Below are 27,580 nucleotides of genomic sequence, written 5' to 3'. Positions count from 1 at the left end.
CAGTTCAGTGCCTTACTCAGCCACCATTAGAGAAGCTTCCTCCCGCAGTAGATGGGGACAAACACAGAGACCCACAGCCATACCTTATGCAGAGTGAGAGGCCTTGGAACATTCAGCCCTTAAGGTCTGTCTCCATCAAATCCCTCCTCTCAGGACTCAGGTAACCCTAAGGAGGAAGAAACAGAATGAGTATACAAACCAGGGTATAGATGACACCAAGAAAAGAAGGCCCCCCAAATCAACCTGATCAAAACATGTTTTCACAGAGACTAAGGCAGTATATACAGACCCTTTACAGGTCTGTACCAGGTCCTTTTTGTGTATATTCCAGTTTAGTATTTTTCATGGTTTTCCTGGGTGTGTGAAAAAGTTAGTCTCTGTTTCCTGTGCCTTCTCTTGGGCTCTTTTCCTTCTATTTGTTTTATCCAATTCCAATGTGTTAGTTTTGTTTTGTCTTAGTTTAGTTTAGTTTAGTTTAGTTTAGTTTAGTTTAGTTTAGTTTAGCTTATTATCTCTTAGAAGCCTGTTTGTTTTCTAATAAGAGACAGAAAGGAGGTGGATCCAGAAGGATGAAGAAGTGGGGAGGAACTGCAAGAGCTAGAAGGAAGGGAAACCATAAACAGGATATAGTTTATTAGAAAAAAATTACATTTTAAATAAAATGGGGAAAAGAAAGAAAGGAAGGAAGGATGAAAAAGAGGGGGAAGGAGAAGGAGGGAGAGGTGGCAGAAAAAGAAAGAAAGAAAGAGAGAGAGAGAGAAAGAAAGAAAGAAAGAAAGAAAGAAAGAAAGAAAGAAAGAGAGAAAAGAAACCAACTTCTATTTACTGCTGGAGTATTCAGCTGTAACATCAGAGCTGTGTTCATTAGACTATTCCATTTGGGGACAATTTTACTTATTAGGAAAAATGTTCTTATGTAAAGCTTATGGAAATAAGTTCGTCTTTCCTCCCCAGAATAACCCATTTTTATTTATAAATAGCTAAAGTGTCCACAAGTTCTTTCTTCCTAGTTAAAGAATCCTAGATTCTGATTTTATTTTTCATATGGCATGGTTTCCTACTCCATTTCTTTTCCTGTAACCCTTTTGACATGCTCCAGTTTTTCTGTATATGCTCTAAAATTTGGCACCCAGAATGGAGGCAGGACTCTAACTATGTCAGACAGAGAGGCTGTATATTTTCCTTACTCTGAACACTATACTTTTGCTAATCTGGCCTTAAATTGCAGTGGGGCTTTCAGCAGCCAAGTGACAGTATTGGCATATATAATGTTTGCAATCAAGTATAACCCCTAGATCGTTTCACATGAACTCTTGTTCAGCCTGTTCATTCTCCCATCCCAAACATAGGCATTTCCATTTATTCTCATTGGGTCTCATCTTATTAACTTCAGAGCAATCTTATAGTCAATTTTTTGTGGGGTCTACAAGCTTGACAGAAAAGAAGAAGGAAAAGACACACCCTCACACTCCAGTGAATACCACAAACAGCTATTTGCTTTAGGTTCAGGAAATGAAAAGCTCTGCTGGTTTTAAGTGTCTCAAATGGCTTCCCTCCTCCAACCCACCCCTCCTTCTTCTTTGGTCTGAGGCCTTATGGAGGATGTCTGCAACTAGACTCTGTTTGGGGAAGGTGCCGCTCCCATCCTCCACATTGCCACTTAATAAAAGCTGTGATGGGGTCTTGCTTAAGCCAGGGAGCATCTCTGGCCTCTCTGGGCAAACCCTTGCTGCCTAACTGTATACCACCAAGTGCAGAGTTGCATTGTCTGGTAGACTTGGCCCATTGTCTCCAGAGGAAAACATTCTCCCCACAAAGCCCCAAATCTTTTGTTCCCACAATCCATCTCTGGAGAATATCTGAAGGCTGCATAAGTAGGAGTGCCCTTTGATGTTTATATTGGCTGGCTTCTTTTCCTTTTTTTAATAATCAGGGTAGTAGGAAATGTGGAGAATTAACCGCATGACAGCAGCAGAGGAATTCATTAGGGAAACTGAGATGCAGTCTGCTCAGATTTCAGCCTCTCAGGCAAGAATCACAAAGGAGTAATCATCCTCTCGTTGTTTTTAATCATTTCTTTTGTGGGACCTTCCTTGTCCGGGAAACCAATCTCAGTGTCCAGCATGGATGAGCCTGAGATCACAACTGTCAAATGGTGGTTTCGATTCAGGGATTACCTGATACTAACCAAGTCCCTCTAACCTGGCGGATGTGGAGGATGGGAGCTGCACCCTCCCATGAAATGTAATTACAGACCAGACTCTAACGAAGTCCCTCTACCCTGTCACATAACAAACAGTGATATGTCAGTGCTTTTTATTTAGAGTGTTACTCGTCAAAAAAATGTGTTTTAAAAATGTAACGTTGTACACAAAATTTTACTCTGGAAAACTCTCAAGTAGACGAAGAAAAGGGATGATGAATGAAATTTTGCAAATGTATTCTCTAACTTAGTATCACCAGAGACCTTTCCTTTCATGGGCCTCCGAGACATATTATGATAACTTGCCATAACTTAAGGTATGCACAGATTCTACTTGAAGGAGCTCAGTGAATTATAGCAGTGGTTTCCTCTGCAACTGTATGAAGGCATCTTCTAGGTAGGTCTATAGATTCTATTGCTGTCACTAAGATTTTGCTCCTGGAGTCCAGTCAATCCTGTGTCTTATTCTGAGTTTTCATACCTTAGTCATAGGGGCTTTGTATTGAAATTATTGAGAAAAATCTTTTCTCCAAACCTATATATGCCTTTAAAGTTCATATCCATATATGATTTACTAATCTTATTGATAAATCATTTGCATCTATTTTTGAAATCATATGCTTTTTAGATAGTTCTATGACTAAATATATTCATCAGAAAACAATGAAAGCATCAGTTCTTCAATATTAGTGATGCCTCTCAAGAGAAAACTCGAAATCAGACTCATGCATATAATTTATCTTAAGCCCATTCGGGTTTAGCTTAGACAGCTGCACTCACCGTGTGTTTTTACCACACATTTAGAGCCTCAGAGACAGAGTAAGAATCACGAGGCGTTTCCCAGGGACTACCTCTCTCACAACTCACCCAAGGAACTCAGAGTTAGTCTATTGCATCACCTTGTCCAGGCCTTGCTCTTGTCTTTCAAACACAGGGAGACACAGGTACGTGCCACCTGCTTGTCAGTGAGGGAAAACATATCAGTCTGCATCAGTGACAGACAAGGAGCGATACGAGTGGAGACTCCGGCGAGGGTATGACTGTGTGTGACTGTGTTATGAGGAACCCTGCTAGAAAGGCCCTGGAGATAGTTTGCCTACTTCTGATTTGATGGACGGTGAGGTGAGACAGGGGATTGACAGGAAGCCGTGCGAGAAAGGCACTGAAAACAACTTGAAAGCAAAGAATCGTGCGGTGTGTGTTGTGTATATAGCAAGTCATGAAAGATGTGATTTAATTTATCTTTCTTTTTTTTCTAAAAAAAAATTAGTCATCTTGGTCCTAAGGAAGCCTGAAGAACAGCCTAGTAACTGTTTCACTTGTGCTGCTTGTTAAAATGAAAAACGGGAAAATAAAGACTGAGTGGACGAAAAGAATTTGATTATAAATATACTATATTTATAATCTCTCTCTCTCTCTTTTTGAATTGTTCTTTTTCTTGAGAGACTAAATCCAATAAAAGGTAGAAACAACAGGGGCTGGGAATAAGCTTCATTCTAGGCTGTTGTCTTTGGCTGTTTGTGTGTATTTGTACGTGTTGTGAGGGTTTTATTTGGTTCCTTTATAATTTTTTTTTATCTAGAAGTATAAAATTCATAAAAAACAATGCACAAAGCATATATTCCTTTACCTGTGTCCACCTATTGCTAACATTTCATCACATTTACCTTATTAATTAGTCCTTTTGTCATATATCTGTATACACACACACACCATATATATGACATTGTTCTGAGCTGCTTGAAGATAACTTACTTGCATTTTGATTCCTTGTATCCCCCAAATGTTTCAGTGTCTATTCCCAGGAAAGAATATGTTCTTTTATAACCGTAGCAGAATTATTTACATCAATAAATTTGATAAAATATTTTTATCTACCATTTGTATTGTAGTTTTACCAACTAACCCAAGAATACACTAGTGTCTGCCATAACACTTTTTACTTCCAACATAGATCCAGTCTGGGATTACATCTTAGGGTTAGTTGGCATAATTTGTCATCATGTCCATTTAGTTTCCTTTAATCTCGAACTTTCCAGTAGCCTCCTTTGACTTTTATAAATTGGGCTCTTTTGAAGAATAGAGGGCTAGCCTTCTCTTGATCCCTAGATTCTTCAAAAGAACATTTGATATTTCCTTATGATCTGGTTCAGGTTATATCTTGCCACCTAGTTGGTGTTTTGTCCTTGTTATTGTTTCTGGAGGTATACAAGGTTCAACTGCCATTCATTGGTTATATAAAACTTGACCACGGAGTCAAGACACGTTAAATTTTGCCTCTATATAGTTACTAGTTTTTTTTCTGACAAGCATAACACAACTGTCCTGCTTCTCATCACTACACATGAATGGATCTAGTATTATGTGCTTGAGGCTCAATAAAATGGCTGTTAAATCATAGTTTCCAACTTAAACTTTCTCTTCATATTTGCCATTCAGTACTGTACCTTTTCCTGATAAGCAAGAGAGCTCTTTCTCCTCTCAGCTATCCATCCACCCATCCATATATCTACACCTACCTATCCATCTATCTACTGATCCATCCACTCATCCACCCATCCATTTATTCATCTATCCACCTACCCATCCATCTATCTACTGATCCATCCATCCATCCATCCATCCATCCATCATCTTTTACCAGTTTAGACTCACAGATATCTATTCTTTTCAGTGGTCAGTAATATATTGAGTTATTTTTAATATTCATATTACCCCTTTTGTAGCTGGTATGTTTTGTGTTATAATACCCTTATCATGTTTTAGTATTGTTTTACTTTTTGCCATGATAAGATATGCTAGACATATCTTGTTCTTGTCTTGCCTCAGCATTCAAGTCATCCATTTTTCTAAAAATCTCCAGTTCTCTTTCAGTAGAAATAGTATTAGCTACCAGGTTCTCTACATGCTTGTGCTCATTAATATTGTGGTGTCTGTACTTCTCAACCCTTTCAAGATACAGAAAGGACTGGAAAACATGTTGTATATACACACATATACACATAACAAGCATATATATGTATTCTAGAAATCATTACTAACACACTGAAACTTACAGTTTCAATATATTTACAATTTTTAGTGCTTTTTTCAGTAAAAATCAGTTTTATACAGTTTTCAAGCTTGAGATAATAAGAGAAATAAAAAGTTGAGAAATAAATTAATAAAAAATAAAATTTGAAACTGACATGAGATGATTAAGGTTAGTAGTGAAGATTAGAAAATCAGCCCCACAGAGTTAGGAGCCTGCCAAATCCAAACGCAGGAATGTAAGAAAAAATTACTGCAAGAGAAAATAGCCGAGGGTGTCCACTGAGTTATGATGCATTTAAAAACTACTGTAGGAGAATAAAGAAATAGAAAGAATAGCCTGAGAAAGAAATGTAGAAACTGAAGTTCAAAAAGTGGCTACAGCTAGTGAGGTGGCTCCGAATAAGGTGTTTGCTATGCAAGCATGAAGGCCTGGGTGCAGGTCCCATAGCCCGTGAAAAGACAGACGTGGTAGCATGCATCTATGATCCCACCATTCCCGTAGTAAGATGGGAACTGGAGGCAGGAGAATGCCCAGAATCTTGCAGGCCAGCTAGTATGTGTAGCTGCCAGCAAGATTGACTTGAACAAGATGAAACTGTGGGGTAGGTCTCATACTTTAATCCTAGTGCTTGAGAGACAGGCTGATTTCTGTGAGTTCAAGGCCAGCCTGGTCTACAATGAGTTCCAGGCTGGCCAGGGCTACATAGTGAGAGCCTGTCTCAAAAACGAAAATCAAATAAGCCAAGGTAGACGGCAAGGACAGACATATGAACTTGTCTGACCTCCTCACGTATGCTATAGCATGCGAAAGTCCATACTTACCCACATGAACACACATACATATATAGAGCTATTAATTAAAGTAAACAGCACCTCATCATTGTGCCTCATGCTTGTAATCCTAACACTTAAGAGGCTGAGGCAAGAGCACTGCCTTGAGTTTGAAGCCAGCCTGAGTTACATAGTGAGTTCTGGGTCAGCCTGGGCAGCAGAGTGAGACTATCTGAAAAAAAAAAAAAAAGAGAGAGAGAGAGACTTGGTACTCTGTAGTGTCATTTGTCAAGACTGGAATAAATGCAAGAAGCCAAAACCACTGCCCAGTGGTGATGGCACATGTCTTTAATCCCAGGACTCAGGAGGCAGAGGCAGGCTGGTCTCTGAGTTTAAGAGGAAGTTCCATGACAGCCAAGGCCACACAGAGAAACCTATCTCAATAAAAACAAAAACAAAACAAAACAAAAAACAAGAAGAAAAAGAGGGAGAAAAAGCGGACAAGGAGGAGAAAGAGGAGGGGAGAATACTCAGAAAAAACTTAAGACCACAGTTGTGTCTTTAGATTTTTATGCTTGATTTACCAAAAGTTTTCTTTTAATCTGACATTAAAACTTATTCGATCCATTTTCAAGAGTACAACTTTAAAATAATAAACCAGCTTACATTAATTACCATTTCTTTAGTCCTTGGAGGGCATTTACATATAGTTTTTCTTAACCTTGTAGATATGATCCACAAATGTTATTTTGTTTCTAATTGCATGCTAAGCAAGTTATGCCCTGTGCAGAAAGCACCCAAATCTGTGAGGCATTGTAAACGAGCTATTTTTAGGGAACTCATGTTTTTCTTTAAAAGCTTGGTTAGCGTTTGGAATTGATACGCAGTATAATATTTAAAAGGAAAACAACACATTTCCTCATCCCCCAAGAGGTTTCCTAAAATAGCGTGTAATCTTACCTATATTGGGAAAGGCCTCAAATTTTATAAATTATGTTGGATGTAACCCAGATTACCTGACCAGGAGAGCCCCCAAGAAAAACAAGGTGTAGTAAAGGTTACAGTGATGGCAATTAAGAAATTTGTGTTGTGCCTGCTGGACCTCACTGAAGGCAATGACCCAGCCTGTGGCTACTGGCATCGTTTCCACTGCTGAGACATGCTGTCTTTTTGGAGAGAAATCCAAACCAAATCTTTGCCCACTTTGGAAGCCAAAATATTCTTCTAATTCCTTTCAGCCGCAGCAAAAGCTGAGCTTTTGCTCGTAGGATCCACATCTGTGAGACCCGCTGTGTTAACCTGTTTTCTGTGCCCTCATTAAACACTAACAGGTTTGATTTTAGTTGCTTCTAAATGTGGAATGTGAGAAGACAGAAAACAACTTTGATGTTATCTGCCTTGAAATCTCTCAGTTTTCAGAGGAAAATACCAGAGGTTCAGAGGAGCGGAATTGTGTCTGTAACCCTGTCGCTGGAAAGGGTACAGCCCAGTCTTAGGCTACCTGACCCTCCACCCAGGCCTGCAGCTGGCTCATATACTAAGCATCTCCATTCAATCGCAAAGGCTCTCTAGGGTCATTCCAGATGTTGGCCATGAGGCCTATGCTTCACACTAATAGAGGTGTACTATGCTCAGCAACAACTTAGCAACCTGTGTACAGCAGCTAACTGCACAGTATGAAAGCCAACTCTTCATTGAGCTGAATGGAATCTGTCGGGGAATTATACTTAGCTCTTCTTGAGGTGGAGAGGAAGTGCTTGAGAGAATGATTTGAAGGCTCCTTAGCAATCTGGAGGAACAAAGAAACATTTTTGTGATTGCTTGGCGGGAGCCCTTTGCCAGAAACTCATGAGATGGTCCAGAATGAGTAGACAGGATGCTGCCAACAAAATTCCCTGTGTTGAGTTACCAAAAACTAAGGGTACAGAGAAGTATCCCCTGTCTAAAACAGTCATTTCATTTTCACATTTCCTACTTTACTAACGAAGCAGTTTCTCTTCATCTTTCTTCCCTTTCAGTTTCCAGTTCTTGGTGTCAGTTTCCTGTAAAAAGCATTTCTACACAGATGTTTGCATTGTCTTGCTTGACTTCTCTAACTTCACATCATATCCAGACTAGAGCATTGCTCACAGTAAGTTTTGTAGGTAGACGTATCTAAGAATGAGTAGACTAGCTCAGAGCATTCTCTGTGACTTCCTCCCCTGCTGCCTTCATCCTCCAGTGCCTGGTCACTGATTTGGTTGAAAGTCAACTCTTTCCATCCGTAGTCCAAGTACTGGAGTCCTTCTGCATGAAGATCTCTCTGTTCACAAGGCCCATTCTCACCCACTGAAACGAATGTTTCAAGAAGGTATAAGAATGAGAAAACCAAAACAAACAAACAAACAAACACCCTTAAATTTGTTCTACTTTCACTGCTGAATTACCATTTGGATGTAGTAAAAAGGTGAAAGGTAGAAAAGAAACATAATTTTAAAGTGTTAATAGGCTGTGTTAGATACATCAAAGACTTTTTAGGCCAGAATTAATTATATTGTAGCGCACAGAGCACACATCAGGGTTATTTGAGAATTTGATTGAAAAATAAACTAATACATAAATGTGTTAAGTAGATTTATGAAAAGCAACATAAGTCCTCTTTAGGCCTCATCCGGATGAAGACATCATGTGATACACAGATACATCAGAAAGGTATGTGGTCAGTGTCTGAAGCACCTGAAGGTCCATGCTGATTTTACCACCTTCCCCCTAGAGCTGTCCACAAAGATGGGAAGGAGTGTTAGCTTCAAAGCTGTAGTACCACCTCTGTTGTAAACTCTTTGTATTCTGATAGCTTGTGTCTACAGTTTGCCTCTGTAGGCAAAGATGTGTAAAAGGAAAAGGACTCTAGCCAGATCAGACTGTCATGTTTATCTAGTCTGTGTGAGAGACACCTACACCGAGCAACAGACTGACTTTTGCTAGACCAGTTTCTTACAAGTTTGTTAGGAAGAAGGGTTGTGTGTAGGATTAGTCAGCTGTGGGGTGGTTATAGAACTTCTGTGCCTGCTGGACATAGACTGGCCCCTCGCTTTATGGCTTATATAGCCAATATGGTGCCCTTTGTTAAAAAGGAGATATTGTAATTAGAGATTGGTTGGAAACTTGGGCTCTAGAAGCTAGCCGATCTGGGGTTGGAAGGGTCAGCTTTTGCAGGCTGAGTCTTATTCCCACTCTGTATAAAGGAGATATAATAGCAGCTTCAAAGTATTGCTGTGAGAATTAGTTAATGTATTTTAAATGCTTAGATCAGAATCGGACACAGAACTGTTGTTATCGTCGCTGTCATCATTGTCATCCACAGTAGAATAAAGGACACGTCGGTACCCTGTGTGTCTCTTGGAGTATCAGCAAGTTAGACTGGACTTTGCTCACTGCTGGGTCTTTCCTTTGGAGCCACGACACAGAGGAGAGACCGAGCTGCTATAATGCGAATATATATTTATGAGAAACTATAGCAATAAGGTGCAGCATGTTAAAGAAGGTTAGCCATCATTCTGACTTTGAAAAGAGTAGGTGAGTAGAAGGCATGTTCTAGAACCGGAATAACACTGATATTTAGAAAAATTTAGGATCATTAAGTGATTGCTCATGAGAAAATTATTTGGGAATATTCCAAGCTTCCTAAAAGCAAAGCGTTCTTATTTCTAGTCAAACACATGGATTCTGATACCTAGGAGCATTGTGGCTGATACTCTTGTTGTGTTGTTTAGGTTGATTAAATAGCTTCTGAGCTCATTGAACAAATGTGTCTTGGTGATCTTGAGCTAAGTGATGGGTTGATGTCCGTCTTAAAAGACATCTGTAGTAAACCTCAAGAATCTGACCAGTTTTCTCATTTAAGTTTTGGATGGATGCTCTAACTTTGTGCTTTCACAGTGTATGGTTGACTAGAGTTCAGAAGAGGGGACTAATGAACCTGAACCTAGTGAGACTAGAGTTTTTTAAGTCTGTGCCGGTTATAGGGCAGATCCGCCACTAACACGTGCCACTGACATTATCGCGCACTTGCTGTGTGCTGGGCAGAATGTTGAGTGTACTATAAGGATTCCTGCCTTCAGTCCCCATGGTTGGGTCCCTTGAAGATACCCTGTAGAAGAAAATAAAGAGACAAATGGGTGTTAGTTATTTACTCAGTCCTGTGGCTGATAGGAGTTAGAACTAGGGCGACTACAAGGGAGCATTGCTCGATAACAAGAAATGGGGGAAGGTCTGGGAATATAAGTAAATAGATACCCAGCATGAAACAATACTGTCCGTGTGTACTCTGAGAAGAGTAAGAGCTAGCATGGGTTGAGCTCAGGTGCCTTATTAGGATGCTGTGCGGAGGGGGGGGGGATGGAATGGGGGCTGCCAGTGTTGAAGAGGGTCAAAGTCTCATTTTCTCCCCACTCTCTCTGTGAAGAAAGACACTCAGACACCAGAGTGACTGTGAACAAGGTGCCAGCAATGGCCCAGGAGAACCATGTTGGGGGCATGGCCCTTGCTTTTCTTCTTCTTCTCGTCCCTGGTTAAATGTTCCTGGAGTTGAGCAGGCAGCCGGGTCGCAGCAGGCCTTGTCTTGCAGAGAATTATGCATTCTGAAGCCAGAAGTCATCTGATGACTCTGCTCTGTGTAAGAGAGAAGGAAGCCAAGTCCTCAGCGCCACAGAAATGTAACCGTAATAACTAGAGAGTCATGAATTTGAGAGAGACCGGGAGGGTGGAATTGGAGAGGAAGGGGATGGGTGGAGGTAATGTAAGTACGGCATTCATTCGTGAAATTTTGAAAGAAATTACATAAAATAAGCGTAAAGAAAGAATCCTTCTTGGGCTCCTTAGAGGAGACTGGAAAGACTGTGGTATTGCTCCAGGAGGAAGCCCTTTATGGAAACCTTAGAGCAGGGGACTGTGCTACCTCTGGCATTTGTCACCAAGCCCAGAGTAATCTCATCCTTGAAATGTTAGGCCTTTGTACATAATGGGGTAAAAAAGACCCCCACCATGTGGGAGGGGGCATCTGAATGATCTCTACCATCTCTCCCCACCCCAACTCTCTTGGGTTCTGTTAAGTCAAGCACTAGTAAACAACAAAAACTCCCAGTTAGGTCTGTAGTTAAAGGACTTGTTTGAGCAATGGGAGATTGGCAGTGTTCTGAGTGCTGTGGCTTGTCATGTTCTCAAGTGGCTTTGCTCCAGCTGTTTGTTCACCAGTGTTTTGAGTTAAAGGGAATGACAGTCTACAAATTTATTCATGTGGCACTCAAAGAACAGAAGAGGCAAACTCCTCTGCTCTGGTACCCACACGCAACAAATATAGTTGTATCCTTCCCGGAGGACTCAATTTGTAAGCCTCTTTATTACATTGTGCTGTAGGGCCAATTCCCCACTCTTGTGGACAGTCCGTGAAACCAGCCTTCCCTTTGGTTCAGCTTTGTTGTTTTTTCTTTAGACCGTGAACTAAATGAATCCTTAGGGGTTCCAATTATGTTATGGAAAAAAGAACTCGGGTTCCAAGAATGTATAGAACAGTTTGTTTTCTTCGGCTGGATATGAAGACCATTAGGAATTGATTGTTATTCAAATTTTTTTTCAAGAAGATTAATATATCCCTGTTACTTCTAATGACAAGCAGGACTAGGCAGCTCATTCCCAAGTTGTCATTGCAGTAACCTTGTGTTCTTACGTGTACGTCACATTTTATAAAGTGCTGATCCATACACATCACTTGCCAGAAATGGTACTGTTTGGAAAGTGAAGCAGCAGAAGCAAGTATAATTGCCCCTCTTTCAGATACAGAAAGCGCTGGTCTCAGAGAATGCTGGGGCTGCAGTTGTAACACTACCGGTGTAATGCGTTCACCACCTTCGATAGGACATCAAATCCTTCAGGTACTGTCATTTGGCCACAAGGGAGCTGTCACTCAAAATGTACCATGGCCCAACATCATAGGGTGGTAACTAGAAAGACCAGAATCAGACCCAGAGCTTTCTGATTCTGAGTTCCACACCAGAAAGGCCATGAACCTTTCCGAGGCCACTGTCTGCCCACAGGCGTTGGCAGTTCTGGTGCCTGTGTCTTTACACTGCCTAGCGTGCCTCCACACTACGTAGCTGCTTCACTGGTCTTCATTAACAAGTTTTTTGTTTTTTTTCCTTCAACACAAAGAAGCATCAAGTGAGGGATGAGCCAAAGTTCTCCTCATAACACAGAGAAATAGTTCCTCAGAACCACAGACACTCTCTTCTCTCGTGGGGTCAAGTGCCTGTGTTCTTGTTATATTCTGGTTCTTCACCATCTCCCCTCCTCAGAGTGCATATGGTTCTTGTACGATGAAGATTCACATGTGACTTTGTGTAGGTGCTTTGGTGGAGGCAGTATGCTTCTCAACACACTGGGGAAAATTAGTTCTCAACTGCAGGAGAGAGAGAAGTAAGAGTGTCCGTGAAGTTCAGTGGAAAGAGCTTGGACTAACCTTTGGTGTCAGCCAAGCAACTGACAGTTCCAGCTCAGCCTCTTTCTAGAAGATGGACCTTAAACGCATGACTAACACCCACTGACAACTTATCTCCGTGTAAGCTGACGCTAACATTTGACCCACAGGCTTGCTGGACTGAGCACATTGCAAACGCGTTGGGTATTTGTTGGGAATGGACTGTACTGTGGATGCTTTGCATGTATTTGCCTCAACCCTCAAGACAGCTCTAGACCATAGGTATTGTTAGCAGTCTGAGAGAAATTTGATGGCTTCCCTCAAGTGAAGTAAGTGTACCTTGCAGTCTAAAAGGCATTTTCTAAATGAAATGCCCTTAAGCTCTTAAAGTAGGTAAGGCTGCCATCTCTTTCAATTGTCCCAAATGTTGCTCTGTCTTTGTGTGTGCATATGTGCATGTGTGGGTGTGCTTGTGTGTGTGTGCACACGCGCAGGTGTACATGTGTACATAGACCCATCCCTCTTCCTTACTGCTGCCATTCTTAATCCCTCCCTGCTTAAGGAAAAAGTCCTTCCCTGGATCTTGGTGTTAGTCATGCGTAGATCTCGGGAACTTAGCACAATCCAGCATCAGGACAGCTGGTTAATATGCAGCTTCTGACTCTTTTGAAAGAAAGTAGATTGTGGCCCTCTTTTGAAAACAAGTCCTTCAGTGCCATGTGATGGGGATTTGTGCTAACAGGAAGTGGGTTCTGCTTCCATCTGTCTGGTTGGGCTTGGCTCTTAACCCACTGAGAATCAGGGACCTTTTGTGGAAACGCAGTGCCTGCCTAGTGTGGTATTCACAATGTGGCCTTGGGACTTTAAATCTGATATGTCTCACTTTCAGAGTCTTTGTGGAGGGATGAGAAAAGACTGCAGGGTGGAGCTGGGCGTTCATGGAAAACAGTATTGTTCTAAAGATGAGGAAGTTGCGGCAGACTGTGGGTCTAGGGTCTGAAGTGTCTACTTGATGTTGAAAGGATGACTTTGTATATTTTAGTAAAGACCTTCTCACTTAAAGGTAGTCTTAAAGCAAAAGGGCCTTGTTGGGTTTCTTAGGGATGCACAGTCGTTAACAGCTTGAAGCTATTCCTTATCTGTAACAGGTCTTTAGATTATAGACCTATGGGGATATAACTTTAATGCTATGCAATTAAACCAGCTTCACGATATTCACAAGACATGCCATACAACACTGAAAAGAAATTGGAGCCCATGGAAAGTCCGCTGCTAAAAATGGAGCAGAAAGAGGAGACCTGATGTGAGTTGCTGACCTAGGTGATGGAGCAAAGCACAAATTTAAGACTTGTTCTGTTCTGAACTGTAAAGACTTTTGGTGTTGCCCCCATCCCCACCCATTTGCAAGTGAGCGCCAGAGGTACAGGCCTCTGCGAGGAGAATTGTCTATAGTCTCACAGGCAGTTGGCAGTGTGTTTCATGACAGTTTATGTAACTGTCCATGATATTAGTGATCCTCTGAGGACAGACACTGGAGAGGTATTCGCTTGTTGGGAAGCCTGGTGTTCTTTGAGTGACAACTTGATTTTTTTTATTGTCTGAAGGTGAGAGCAATTGATGCTGTGTTAATGTCTATTTAACCAAGACAAAAATCAAGGTATCACCGGCACTCAGGGAGGCAGAGGCAGGCAGATCTCTATGAGTCAAGGCCAGCCTGGTCTACAAAGCGAGTCCAGGACAGCCAAGGCTATACATAGAAACCCTGCCTTGAAAACAAAGAAGCAAACAAAGAAACAAAACAAACAGAAAAAAAAAAAAAAAAAAAGAATCAGAGTTTCAAGTGTGCAACTATGACACATTGTAGCCCAGGTTAGCCTTGAATTTACAGTAGTCTTCCTGCTTTATGCTTCCAATTGGTAGGTACAGGCATGCGCTAAACACCTAACTTGTCTTTCTTCCAGGATGATAAACAGAGTTGAGAGTCATGAAAATATCCATAATTCTATAAATAGTACAATTCATTTAGAAAGAGATACTAACCTAGTTTGCATGTAACCTCAGAGTGTGAGTCTATGGGATTTTTTTCAGTAGGGCGTGTTAGCTTTGGGATGTATAGATACTTTACCCGAATCTGGCATAATTAGACATGATGGATTATGCAATCAGAAATAGACACTGTAATGGATAGTGACAAGAGGAGCGGTACCAAGGTGTTGACAGGGCAGTGGGAACATCTCTGCGGTGATAGACTGGATAGGTAGAGAGGGAAGCTGGCCGTCAGAGATACTTTCAGACTTATGGGAAACTACAGACTAAGAAAAGTATTAATAAAGAAAGTGAAACTTCTCCCTAGCTGAAAACTTCTAGTGTGTATGTGTGTTTGACCCAGCTCCTACATCCTGGCATGAGAACCTCTCAGTTCTTCTGAGGCAAGAGAGAATTAGCAATGTCTTCTCTTGCGAGGAGGTTTTGTAAAGAAAAACAACAGAAAACTGTAAAAAAAAAAAAAAAATTAAATTGAACAGCAACCTGATTGGACTTTTACCTAGTCCATAGCATGCCATCCTGCTTATCCCACTGGGGCACATGAGTTTTAAAAGAAAAGAAAATTATCCTTGAGAGGGGTACAGTTAGTGGAAAGCTCACAAATATGGCTTTCAAACTGTTCTTTTTAGGTTTCTTTTCAAGCTTTTTAACTTCTACATTATAAGTATGATTGTTTTGTCCAAGTGCATGTATGTGCACAATATGTCTATCTGTTGGATCCCCTGGAAGTGGAGTTGTAGGTGTTTGTGAGCCATCATACGGGTGCTGGGAGTCAAACCAAGGTCCTTCACAGGAGCGACAAGTGCTCTTAGCCACCGAGCCATCTGTATAGCCCTTGAAAATATATTCTTGAAAAGTCCTCCAGTCTCCACATCCTCGTTTTGAAGCCCTTTGTTACATCCTCAGAATGAGGACACCCTTCCTGTGTCAGCCTAAATACACTGAATTACTTTTGAGCCCTCCCCTCTCTGCTCTGTCTTTGGAGAAGATGGAAAGCAGCTGCTTGGTGTTTTCTGCTTAACAGTCCTCATATACTTGAGGAAACTTTCAAAACCATCCCCTTTGACTTGGGGATTTTCAGATAGAATCATTTCCAGTACTTTAGTCTTCTATATAAATCCTATTTTTCAAGTCTAATCAGCCTTACGGCTCTCCTTTAAAACATCTGGATTCCAGGATGTGGTGCTACAATCTACAGGGTCTGAACTATTTTTTTTAATAACAATAAAAAGATTGCTTGTTTTCTAAGTACTCCTCTTTTTAAGTCCCATCACCCTGTTTGAATTATTAGACTGTAATTGTTAACCGAGATCCAATTCACATACTACAACCTACACTTCTTTTTCAGTACATTGACTAGCATGCACGCTATCATCAGCATCTGATTCCAGAACATTTTGTCACCATGAAAAAGAAAGCCAATGCCCATTAGCAATCACTCTCAGTTTCTTCTCTGGTTTCTAGAAGCCACTTGTCTATTTTCAAGTTTTTGGATTTTGGACATTTCTTGTAAATGGAGCCATATTCAATGGACCACCCTTGGTGTTTGGCTTCTTTCCTTTAGAATAATGTTTTTAAGGTTTATCCTTGGTATACCGTGAATTAGAATTTCATTCTCCCCCCCACACACACACACACTTAAATGCTATTTTATCATATGCCCATCCCACATTTTTTTTTAATTCTTTCTTATTTGTTAAATTCAGAGTTCCTTTAGTGTAAAATAATTTACATTATTTCCCCTCCAGGAATACACTTTTAACTCTAAGCTTTTAAATCTTATTTAACCCTTTAATTTTGTTTTTCTGCAATTCGATAAGATCCTTTTGAATCCCCAATCTCAGTGCTCAAGATTCTGCTTTACAAACTAAGGAAACTAACCCCAGAAAACTTGCATAGAATGCTACTTACTTTATTTTTAGTCAATATATCTATTATGTTAGGTATAGAACAACTTCTTTTCAGTTGAAAGTTTTCATTCTCAAAAATTTACACAAACACTCCGTTGTCTTAGAGGAGAGGACTTCTCACAGCATGAAAACTGGCTTCCTATGGTGGTCTAGGGAGGAGGGTGTTGGATGGAGGTGATTGGTGGAAGAGGCCAACTTATTAGAAAGTTTCCCCACTGTCTCTGGTGAGGGGGGAGATGTTTTCTGTACCTGAGGAGGGGACATGTAGAAACAGTTGGAGGACTTTTCTGTGCACGGGTTTACTTCTGGAATGGGAGGCAGATGTGAGCTTACGACTTGTCACTGCTGGAGCAGTTGTTCCCCCAAACCGTAGCATCTGTAAAATGAGATAACAATACCAACTGTCAGTTATGAGTCTATGTAAAGCCTATACATTTTCAAAATATAGGTAAATGCTATAGCGTCACCTGATTTCAAAGAGCCTAACGCCCTAAGAGTAGAGGCAAAACTTCTAGTTAATAATGCTAAACTTAACGACAAAATTTATGGGGCTGAGAGATGGCTCAGCAGTTAAGACCCTGGCTGTTCTTGTATAGGATCCAGGTTTGATTCCCAGCACCCACATGGCAGCTCACGACCATCTGTAACACCAGTTCCAGGGATCCAACACTCTCTTCTGGCTTTTACAGACTGAATACACAAAATAAAAATAAATAAATCTAAAAATCATTAAAAACTTTAAACTTCAGAAAATGTACTGCATATGTATATGAAGTGTACAATAGTATTTTTGTGTCTCACTTTAGGAAATTTTGTAGAGTAATTATGTAAAGTACCATTGGCATCAAGAAAGAAATATTTTTCTTTCTTACACTGGAATATAAATCTCTGCGAGGGGTGGAATTTCATTTCCTTTGCCCCTCTATGCCTCTTATGGTAACCCAAGACATGTTTCTTAAATTGTTTGTCCCATCTTGGCTGTTGAGTGATATCCGCCCATACTCTGACCAATCCCAGATCTCTACATCTAGCCCGACTCCCCTCATGAGTTCCAAGTCAGGTGTTCCAATATCTCCTAGATGCTCAAGTTTGATCTATTTCACATCCCCTATCTTCTTTTAGTAGGAAAGTCTTTATATAGTTCTCTAGGCCACAATTTTGGGGCCTTCTTTAAATCTCTCGTGGGCATATGTCTATAGTCTCTCTCTTTTTTTTCTGGTTTGTGATCCCCTCCTATACAGGGACCCTAATTTATTTCTTATTCTTTCTGCCTATCCCAAGGCCTGATTTGAAATACATATGTTTTCAATAAATGTGTGATAAGGAGGGATTTTTTTTTCCTATGCCTCTTTTTTTTTTTTTTTTTTTTTTTAATTGAAAGGACACTCATCTACTCACAAACTTGTGTGCCTATGAGCACATGCAGTAGTGTTCACACAGCCTTTGGGGTCTTCCCAGTCCTTCAGCCCTTGGTTAATTAGTGAGACTGTTACATAATCTAAGCTGGCAGGCATGTGTCATTGTTGAGGGAGTATAGATTGAAGACTCTGCCATAATGCGTAATTCTTTTCAGCTAGTTAAGCCATACACTCAATTCCACCAAACCCTTCTCAGGCATTTCTCAACCACTTTCTCTTTTGTCATTTTTTTTTTTTAAATGGAAAAAGAAATTAGAAAAAGAAAGAAAAATCCTAATCTAAGACATTGTCTTGGCCTTGCTGAGAATACTCTTTGGATTCCCAGTTGACCATTTTCCATACTGTCATTGCCTCTGGAGAACAGCAAACCCCCGAGCCTCACCATTGTTCCCATGGTTTATGTTTCATGCTCTGCTGCTTCCTGGCTGGGAGCAGGCTTAACTGACAAAGCTGATTTCTATGGCTGTGTTGATATCACCCATGACTCAAAACCACACTGAAAAATGACAAGTTAACCTCAGCCACATTCTTTGTTATTCTTCTTATTGAGAAACACCCCTGCATAGACAAAGGAGTTCGTGTTTGCCAAGCAAGACCAAACAATCCTGCTGTAGAATGAAGAAAAAAAAAAAAATGAGCCCACAGAGAGTAAACCCATTTAAAGTAGAAAAAGCAAATGACTCTGGTTCCTTGAGTTTCTAGACCACTCTTGGATTTTAAACCTTGGGTTAAAAAAAAAATGGGCTTTTAAACCACTCACTTTATGCAGCGTCATCCTGCTCACAACCTTTGCTCACTTAGCTGTCTTCTCATCCAGAGGTTGCACTGAATTAGCCCATCTCTTGCAGGACTTGGGTGAGTCTCAAGAACACAATTAGAAGGTTTATCATACAAACAGCCTCTCTTCAGGGTCTGGTTTCTCTCATTCCCTTGTCACCACCATGTTGGTTGGCTCCAGTGAGGCCACCCTGCCTACTTCTGCTCAGGTTCCTCTGTTTGCCCTGTCTTCCCTTAGCTTCGGCACCAATCAGAATCCCAGCCATTCCTTCATGCCCGGCTTCCATGCTACCTCTTCTGAAAAGCCTTTCGGGTACACGTCAGCCTCTCTGCTCATAGTTTTCCAGCTTTCTGGACACCTAGGATGCACAGCACATTCTCAGTATTTTTAAGTTCATGTTAGCTATTAGGTTCAGAACATTGTTCCTGCTCCTGTTTTTTTTTTTTAAACAGAAGCAACGAGAGGATCTGTACAAGTTATTTTCTTTTTTAAGTGTCAGCAGCATGTATAGAAGGCACAGAAGAAAACTGTGCTGCTTTCAAGAGATACACATGCTGTTGTTCAGTCCACAGAAACATTCCTGTAAATTTTAGGGGGGAAATGTGCCAACCTCAGAAAGCACCGTGTAGGGACAGCAAAGTAAGTAAATATTTCAGATACCACTGAATTATTTGCACCAACAGTGGAGCAGTGAAGGACACACAACCCAAACCTATTTGTGTGTGTGTGTGTGTGTGTGTGTGTGTGTACACGTGTGTATTCACATATGCTTATGTCACAGCCAAGCTGGTTCTTTCCTTCCATTTTGTGGGGACCGGATATTGAATTCAAGTCATTAGGCTTAGCAGCAAGCACTCTTACACTGAGCTATCCTTCTGACCCTTGTGTTTATATTTGCTACGTATTTTAGAGTTCCTGTTCTGCTTCTTTCTTCTTTCTTTTTCTCTCAGACTCTTATGAAAGTTACCGATTACTTGCAGAAGTAGAAGCATGCTGAGAGTTAAGAGGCAGACAGTTTACATTTCTGTTTCTATGCTATAAATCTTTCTGGCTGGATTAAGGAGGCTTCTGCAGTACTGCAAACCCAGGCACAATCATGGGGTGCTAATTTAGAGTACTATTCTGCAGGAATCGTGACAAAAATCATCTTGCCAGTTGACATTCAGAACCATAATTGGAAATCGTGCCCAGTTCTGCCGTTTGTAATTAATGTAGAGGAGTTCAGTCTAGAGGTGGCTGAGAGTTCACCCACAAAGGTGATTAAAGGATTGGGAAAGAACTATGAGGGAATTTAAAGAAACTGGGATTAGTCAGCATGGAAAGAAAGGAGGATAAAGGGCAATTTAATATCAGTCTTTATGTATATAAAGCCACTTAGTAGAACATAGTGACCAGTATTTTCCATCTCACCTGAGGTAAACACAAGAGGCCTATACTATTCGATGGACTGGACACAGACATACGGAAGTATCTACTGACAAGCCAACTTGGAGTGAACTATTGAGAAATGATTGAATTTCCATCTCATGATATCTATATATCTATCCATCCATCCATCCATCCCTACCTCAATTGCTTTAAGATGACTTACTGGGCATGCTGGTACATAATCATCTCAGCACATTTTTGAGGTGGGAAAGGGGAGGGGGGAGATTATGAGTCCAAGGCCAACTTGGCTTAACACAAGTAGAAATACCCTATCTCAAAAGAAAGCATGGATCTTGCCTAGAGGTGATGGCAAATAATTGATGGCTTCACGGAATCCTGTCTGTTGTGTGATGGTGGTGATGGTGATGATGATGATGATGATGAAGATGAAGATGTAGCAATGGAAATTGAACCTGGGACCCTGTCCATGCTCGGTGGTAGGCAGACTCTCTGCCACACTTATACCCCATGAAACTTCTTCATGGTGGCCATGTACACTGATCAAGTGAGGAGACAGTGCATTATCGTTTCCCTCCTATAGCATTGTTCCACAGAGCATATTATTCTACTCTCATTGTAAGTGACAACAATAACTACGAGCCTTTATTATGGGCCTACTCTGTGCCAGCACTAAGCTAAATGCCTTACATACATTATATCTAATTTCACAGTGACCCTCTATAATGATTTTACATCTATTTTATAGATGTGCTAAGGTCACAAACTAGTAAAAAAAAAAAAAACAGAGCCAAAATGTAAATTTAAGCCCATGTGCCTTATCTTAAATGCCCAAAGCCCATATCTTTTGGAGTATAATTTTCTCTTCTGCACTCCAGGGAGACTCAGTATCACATCTCTAACCTGGGGACCTGAGTCCAGAATCATTTACTGGCCCTATTAGAAAGTGTTAACAGAGTGGGAATGTTCACTGTTTCTGGCAGCTATTCCATATACTACATAGTTGATTCTAAAACATTATTATCACTAGGATTGAACTTGTTCTGCTGTAACCACTGTGTGAAAATATGTGTGTCCATATCTGTAGTATCTCCTGCCATAAACACACTTGCTTGATAAACTCATAGTGAATGAGTTGAATGAAGAACTTAATGCACCTACAAACAGTTTTATTGTAAAGCGTTAGCTATGATGAGATGGGTTCTGCACACAGTAGTTTAGGTGTCTGGCCATGGACCTGATGCAGTGTTTATGTTATCACTACTTCATGACTGGATCTTGCACCAAATGTGTCCTTTGCAGAATGAGAAAATTTAATGCAAGTAGTTGCTAAGGTCCTTTCTAATCTCTGCTTCCATAGCTTTCTCCCATGAACATGGGAGTATGGTATGATCTTTCTGGTCATTGATCTGGAAACCTAGGAACTAGCAGATTTAGTAAGGAGATCCAATATTCTCTTCAAAATACTATAGAAATTCCAAATTTACAGAGGGGTTCTCAAAGTCTACGTGCTTGTAAGCCCCTTACAGACCTTAATTATAGACTAGTTGATATCACCCTTTGTTGGTAGACAGACTGGGTGTATTTAGAACCCGCATATTGAGACATGGTGTTGTATTTGTGCTGTTATATAAGTTGGAAATTCACTTGTTAATAAGCTCCCATAAATAACTGAGAGGTAGTTTTATTTTCTCATGTGTAACATTGTATAAATCTGAATCTTTTGTATTGACTTGTGGTTATCTCACTGGTCAAGCTAACATGATTTATTGGCCATAAACTAGAGAGCTAAGTCACTACTGGCCTAATTGTTCTGTTGGCCTGCCTATAGAATTCTTGGCAGATAGAGTTTCTTATAAAACTTTCCTGGTGGTGCCTTGTTCCCTAGAGGAAACATTGCACTTTAGGATTAGTATGTGATAAGAACCAAGATGTGAAAGAAGTTTTGAGAGCTCTGGACAATTCTTAGTGCAGTTGAAACTGTGACATTAATTGATGCCTATAGCATACTCATCTTCATTATAATTGCCACTTTTAAGGTCACATGTGTTGCTGGATGAGGAAGAAATAACCCTAAGGAGCAGAGATTGTCTGTGCTCAGCCGCTTTCAGAATAGTGCTATCTCCAGTGTGTTGGGGGGAACTAGGCTCAGTCTCTAGTTCTAGCTTCAGCTGAATTCCTTTGTCATACACTGAACAGTCTCCTGTTTCATTTGGCCAATCCTCTTGTCTCCAGACAGGTCATACTATGCATATCTTCAGTGTGGGGCTTCCTGTAACTTTTTGGTTAGGCAATTCTTAAATCTGGGCAGAGGGTCAGGGTTGTATCATAGATGTTATCTTAATACCTCATCCAACTCTCAAGCCTGCCATATCTAATGACTAAGGGCTTAGGATTTCAAAAGGTGTTCATGACCAGAATCTGGTGCCACCTTTCTTGCCCCATGCTAAGATTTTAGCTTTGACCAAAGGAAAACAACTCATATTATTTGTAGCATGTCAGTGTATTTTTCATCTCCTAAATTTTTTCAGTTGGATTAACAGGGCTGAGACAGCACAAAGAAGACCTGGCCTGGCGCCAGTTAAAGAGTAACGAAGGGTATCCAACTCTAAAACAATTGTGTAAAGGTTTGCCCATTCACTATGACATGGGTTCTGTGAGTTTAGGCCTTTTGATTGAAAGTAAGGAACTAACCTGGGCTGGCTTAGGAGGGGAAGAACAATTCTGGATGGATCTGGACCAGTTGCTACTACTAGGATGAATCTACTCCAGATCTTTTCTACCTGAGTTACTCAGATTCTCAAGAAAGTGTTTGAGACACCTCTTAGACAGAAACAGGCCTCATACCTTCCATGACAGTCTTACCAGCACTGGCCACAGTAAATAGAGATATCAAAGCCCAGACTGGAATCTTTTCACCTTTGAAAAAGACTGGAATACACCTGTTGCTCACTATGGAGTTTTGCAGTGAGGAGCAAATTTAGCCTTTCAGTGAATGAAATGGGCGATAGTTATACAGAGGCCCTGTCTCCTCAGCCATCGCTCAAAGCCTCATCAGCACAGAGGTTCTCGGCTGATTTCATATCCTTTTGCCTCCGGCATAACTTGACAATACAGATCAACAATTAACAACATATATCTTTGGTTATTATAGTTGCCTGGAATGGAATGAATGTTTTAGATTCTGAGAATGAGTTAAAAACCATCATCTAGAGAAGGCCAAAATCAAGGCCAGCCATTAGAGGCAAACTATCAGAAACCCTACCTAGGTAGTATCTCACTTGGAGTTGTATAGAACAACAGAATTCGAGGGCTTTGATGAAGTGACTGACTTGAAAAGAATCGAACAGGGATCTTTCCGCTTCTATAGGCTGGAGGACTTGCAGTCAGAAGCCAGGCTTGTATGGATAGCAGATTCTAATAATAACAGGTTTAAAGAGGTGACACACTGATTTGGAATGCCTTCTCATCTATGTTTACTTCTGACTAAACAGCCTCCCTCGTGCTTCCTTTCCAAGCAAAGGACCAGCTGTGTGTCACCTTTTTTTTTTTTCACTCTCTCTCTTAACCGCTGCTCCTGATTTTCTTTTTCATAACAACTGTGCTTTTCCTCCCCCGACTTGTGTTTTTCCTCTTGTAAATCATTTATCTTTACCTCACACGGCTCTTTTTCTCTTTCGTTTGCTGCTTATTCTGTAGCTTCTGATCCTTTTCCCAAAGCTCCCTTCCTTTTTCCTTCTCTGAGCCACCAGCATTACCCCAGCAGCACCAAGCTCCTTATTTCTTTGCTGCAAATACCCAGTGTGTTTGCTGACCTGTGTGCCAGAAGGAAAATCCCCAGGCCGCCTCCGTGCCAATGCGGTGAAAATCTGCAGCTGCCATTGCTCAACAAGGTCCTCGTGGCCCATCAATCAACAGATAGGATCTCTTGCAGTGAACATTGGCATGTGTATGTTTATATGACTATGAGAGACATGATAGTGTTGGCTGCATTGGGGAAGAGCTTGGATCTTTCCTGATAAGTCAGAGGATTTCTGACAAGTCAGAAAATTCTGCCTAAATCTTTTGGGATTGTTATTATTGTTACTCTTATAGTGGATGAGATCCTAAGAATTTGTATAAGAAAAATGAGTGACATTGAAGAGAGAAACAGACACAGGGGTCCAATAGATAATGAAGCACAGAATACCCTGCTGGCACGTTGCTGATAGCAGACTCAAGATGCACAGTGTAGATGCAGTGATAGGGCAGAACGCAGCAGCAGCAGCAGCAGCAGCAGCAGCAGCAGCAGCAGCAGCAGCAGCAGCAAAGAAAGATCTGGAAATAAAACCCAAGTGATTCATTAGTTTGAATGAAAGAAAGAAGCTAGTCTAGATAACGTGACTGGTCAAGAACATGGAGGCAGAGATGCAAAGAATGAAGGCGAACACTTCAGAAAGCTGAGAGCTCCCCTGCATCAGTGCAGTGTTACAAGTGAAAGAGCAAAAACGGGGAAACACACTTATCCTACTCAGAAACTCTGTCAGCAGCACTTTAGGGATCTAAAAGTTAAATGATACCAGAGCAGTGTCTTTAAAAAACAAAACAGAAAAACAGAAATCCAGGCCCCCAATAAAACAATGGGGAAAGTCTGAATAGTTGTAGCAGGGAACATCAGAAAATGATACAAATCTTCAACTGGAAAAGTGATTTTAAGTTGCGTCTGCAGTGAAACAGCGGCCCGCTCCGCCACCCCCAACAAAAAAAAAAAAGGGAAGAAAAGCGAGATGGTGCTGTTTCCTGAGTTTGGAAACCAAGCTGGCCTGACAGAAGAGCAGCCCCCTGCCCGAACTGTTTGCCAAGCACTGTGCTGGGGGGCTTTGAGTATACTTCTAATTTCAGCCTCGCTATTAAAAAACGAAGCCAAGGGCTGAGAATGCTGTCCACTGGGAGGAAAAAGCAGAGGGGGTTTTCTGAGCCAGTTCCAAAATCATAAGACTCAGGGGGAATTACTTTGATTTTGTCAAGTCAGAGTGAACAGCCAAAGGCAGCAGACATAGGATATTGTCAGAGGTAAATCACCCAGCTAGGTCTGTTCTGTCTTATTGCAGGGTCAGAGGAGCATAGCAAGCCGGCCAAATGTTTTCAACCATGGAAATCCCCTAACTTTCCAACTGCTACAGTCCCACAGCTCCGAGGCTTTACTCACAGGGTGGCTCTGTTCCAGCTTTCAAATCTCTCCAAGTTGATTAATCATTTTCTTGTTCTGACTCATTCATGCTTCTAGAAAAAGAGCTAAAGGTACTAGATGGGCTGGGTGGATCAAGGAGGTCAGATAAATTGGCTTGCTGTTAGTCTAGAGAAAAACTGAGGTCAAAGCCTTTTAAGCATACTGTCCTCAAATGCTATGTATGATCTGGGGTGAAAGGCCATTGGCTTGTTTTATGTGGTTAAAGCATGAAACGTTAGGAAACTTGGGTTGTGAGGATTCATTTCTTAATGTTGGCATAAGCTATTGTAGGCTAGTAACTTAGACATCAGGGTTCCATTATCACAGCTCCCCTCTGTATCTATGCAGAGAGACTGTGGATCCATGTTTAACCCTCTAATACATATGCAGTGTTTATTATCTATCAGGCATCGTGATCTGTTTTGCCAGCAGACAGGTTTACAGCACTCAATGGTCAATTTTGATCGTCTTAGCCAAGGTCATACATAAAAATTATAGTATTTGGTCTGGCTAATATTCCTTACCATGAAGTTTCTATTTTAAAAATAACTTCTTTTAGTTTATGATTACATTGAGTCATTCTGGAAAGTCTGCTTCGTTGCTTTTGTAACATATTAATCTCTGGACTCATTCACTGGATTCCCGGACATTTATTGAGCACCTGAGCTTACTAGTCATCAGAAACAGAACTGTAAATGCTAAGATACCACCTCAAGCCTGAGGTCATAGAGGTGAGTGAGCAAAACACACGGAGAAACACAGAACACGAAGCAAAGGAGGGAACATTTGAATTGGGAACTCAAGAATCAATGGACATTTTTAGAGTGGTATGGTTGGAAGGAAGATCATCATCATTATAGGGAACAGTAGTATGTTTAATTTTTTTTTAAAAAGATGTTTTTGTAGAGTCGTGGTGGGGAGCCTGAGTGGGTTAAACTGAAGTGAGATTGTTGTGTTGGGCCTTGTGTAGAACACTGTGAATTCTAGAAGGGCTTGTGGGAGTTTTAAAGAAAGAGAGCTACTTCATTTGATTATGTTTCAGGAAGAGAATTGTGAAGATAGTGTGGAGTGAGGCTAGAGGGTGACAGAGGGGCCAAGTGGGAATCTTCTGTGTGTCCTGTGAGCGGTGGCAGCAGGAGGGAGGAGAATAGGATCTGGGGCTCATGTGGGAAGGAAGGTGGGGAGAGAGCAGTAGGGAATGGAGAACAGAAGACGATGTTTGGGTCACTCCTTGGGAAAGGACTTGGGTGCCCAGGCGGAGCTCGATGCCTTCAACAAGAAATCCTGAAGGAAGCAGCGAGAGGGAGTGTTGAGATCATTTTGTAACATGTTACGTTTAAATGATGGCACAGATTCAAGACATCGAGTTCCCCTTGATAACCATTATATGATCAAGAGAGTAAAATACCTCAAACCTGAAGCCAGGACAGCTTTTGATCAGTCAAGCAGAGAATAAGGCCACCAAGGATAGCAGAGCATAGTTTGTTAAGGGGTCTTCATGATGTGGGAGAATCCTGGGAAGTGCAAATGGGGACACTTTATACCTTACATCTGTTGCTCGCTTCGCTTCCTCTCCTTTCCCTACACGTGACTAATGAACTTTTAAAGAGGTTTAAAGGTCTGTGAAGGGCTAGGGGCATGCTGACCCCTTCTAGACTGTTGTCTTTAAGTCTGCTTTCGGGAACAGTTGGGGAGCCGTTCTCTCAAGCATGTAAACACATGCTTCCCCATTGATCTGCACTCCCGGCTGCAGACATTTGTACCCCTTAACTAATTGCAGCAATCTGTTCCACGCAGCTCCGAGAAAGCACACAAATTGATTCCCCAGCAGTGTCCATACCCAAGGACACCTGTATGACCCTCCATCAAATCAGCTGCCCCCTCACCTCGTGTTCACCTGCTATTTCGATTACGGGCGCCGTAATAGATCAGCCTCGAAAGTCCCTGTCCTGGGAAATTTCTTCAGGAGAGAATTATTGGAAGTAATATTTTGGCCGCAGAGCCAACTTGTGGATTTAAATATCTTCCAGCCGGCAGAACACCTGGATTTTAAGTGTCTAGTCCCTTCTGACTCTGAAGAATGAGCTGTACCTTAAATTGAAGCTCATAAGCACATTGAGAAACCGTGAGTCTGCTTCCTCCTGCTGTTTGCTGAAGCAATGAAAAGTAAATGAATTCAGAAGGCCCCGAGCCAGCGGGAAGCATCATAAGTTGGGGCCTTACAGGGATATGTATGCTGTGGTTTTAGTGCTGTGAGCACCAGATGGCTCCTTCCTCGAGTCGATGGAATACTTGCCTTCTGAGATAAAGATCGGCCTCTTATATTTCATGCTGACCCTGGTTTCTGGTACCTTCCATCTAAGAGCTTGATGATG

The 27,580-nt window shown here is 41.2% G+C and overlaps 1 protein-coding gene and 1 long non-coding RNA gene across 3 annotated transcripts in view; one reads left to right on the top strand and one right to left on the bottom strand.

Moving 5' to 3' along the window:
* The window catches only part of Rad51b (RAD51 paralog B), a 397,421-nt gene that overhangs the window by 236,120 nt on the left and 133,721 nt on the right, over nucleotides 1-27,580 (top strand). The window lies entirely within an intron of this gene.
* Nucleotides 6,561-27,252, bottom strand: LOC129667778 (uncharacterized). Of its 2 annotated transcripts, none has more exons than XR_008718802.1 (4): nucleotides 27,092-27,252; nucleotides 16,664-16,790; nucleotides 9,720-12,440; nucleotides 6,561-8,335 (listed from the first exon to the last, which is right to left on the bottom strand). It is a non-coding gene; the product is annotated as an uncharacterized LOC129667778 (long non-coding RNA). The 2 variants fall into 2 exon arrangements; XR_008718803.1 differs by lacking the exon at nucleotides 27,092-27,252 and adding an exon at nucleotides 23,812-23,876.

The sequence above is a fragment of the Psammomys obesus genome, unplaced genomic scaffold, assembly GCF_907164565.1.
Source record: "Psammomys obesus unplaced genomic scaffold, mPsaObe1.curated_primary_1811, whole genome shotgun sequence".
In the NCBI taxonomy this organism is placed as follows: domain Eukaryota; kingdom Metazoa; phylum Chordata; class Mammalia; order Rodentia; family Muridae; genus Psammomys; species Psammomys obesus.
Note: the sequence above shows the minus strand (reverse complement) of the source record. Positions and strands in the feature narration are given on the sequence as shown.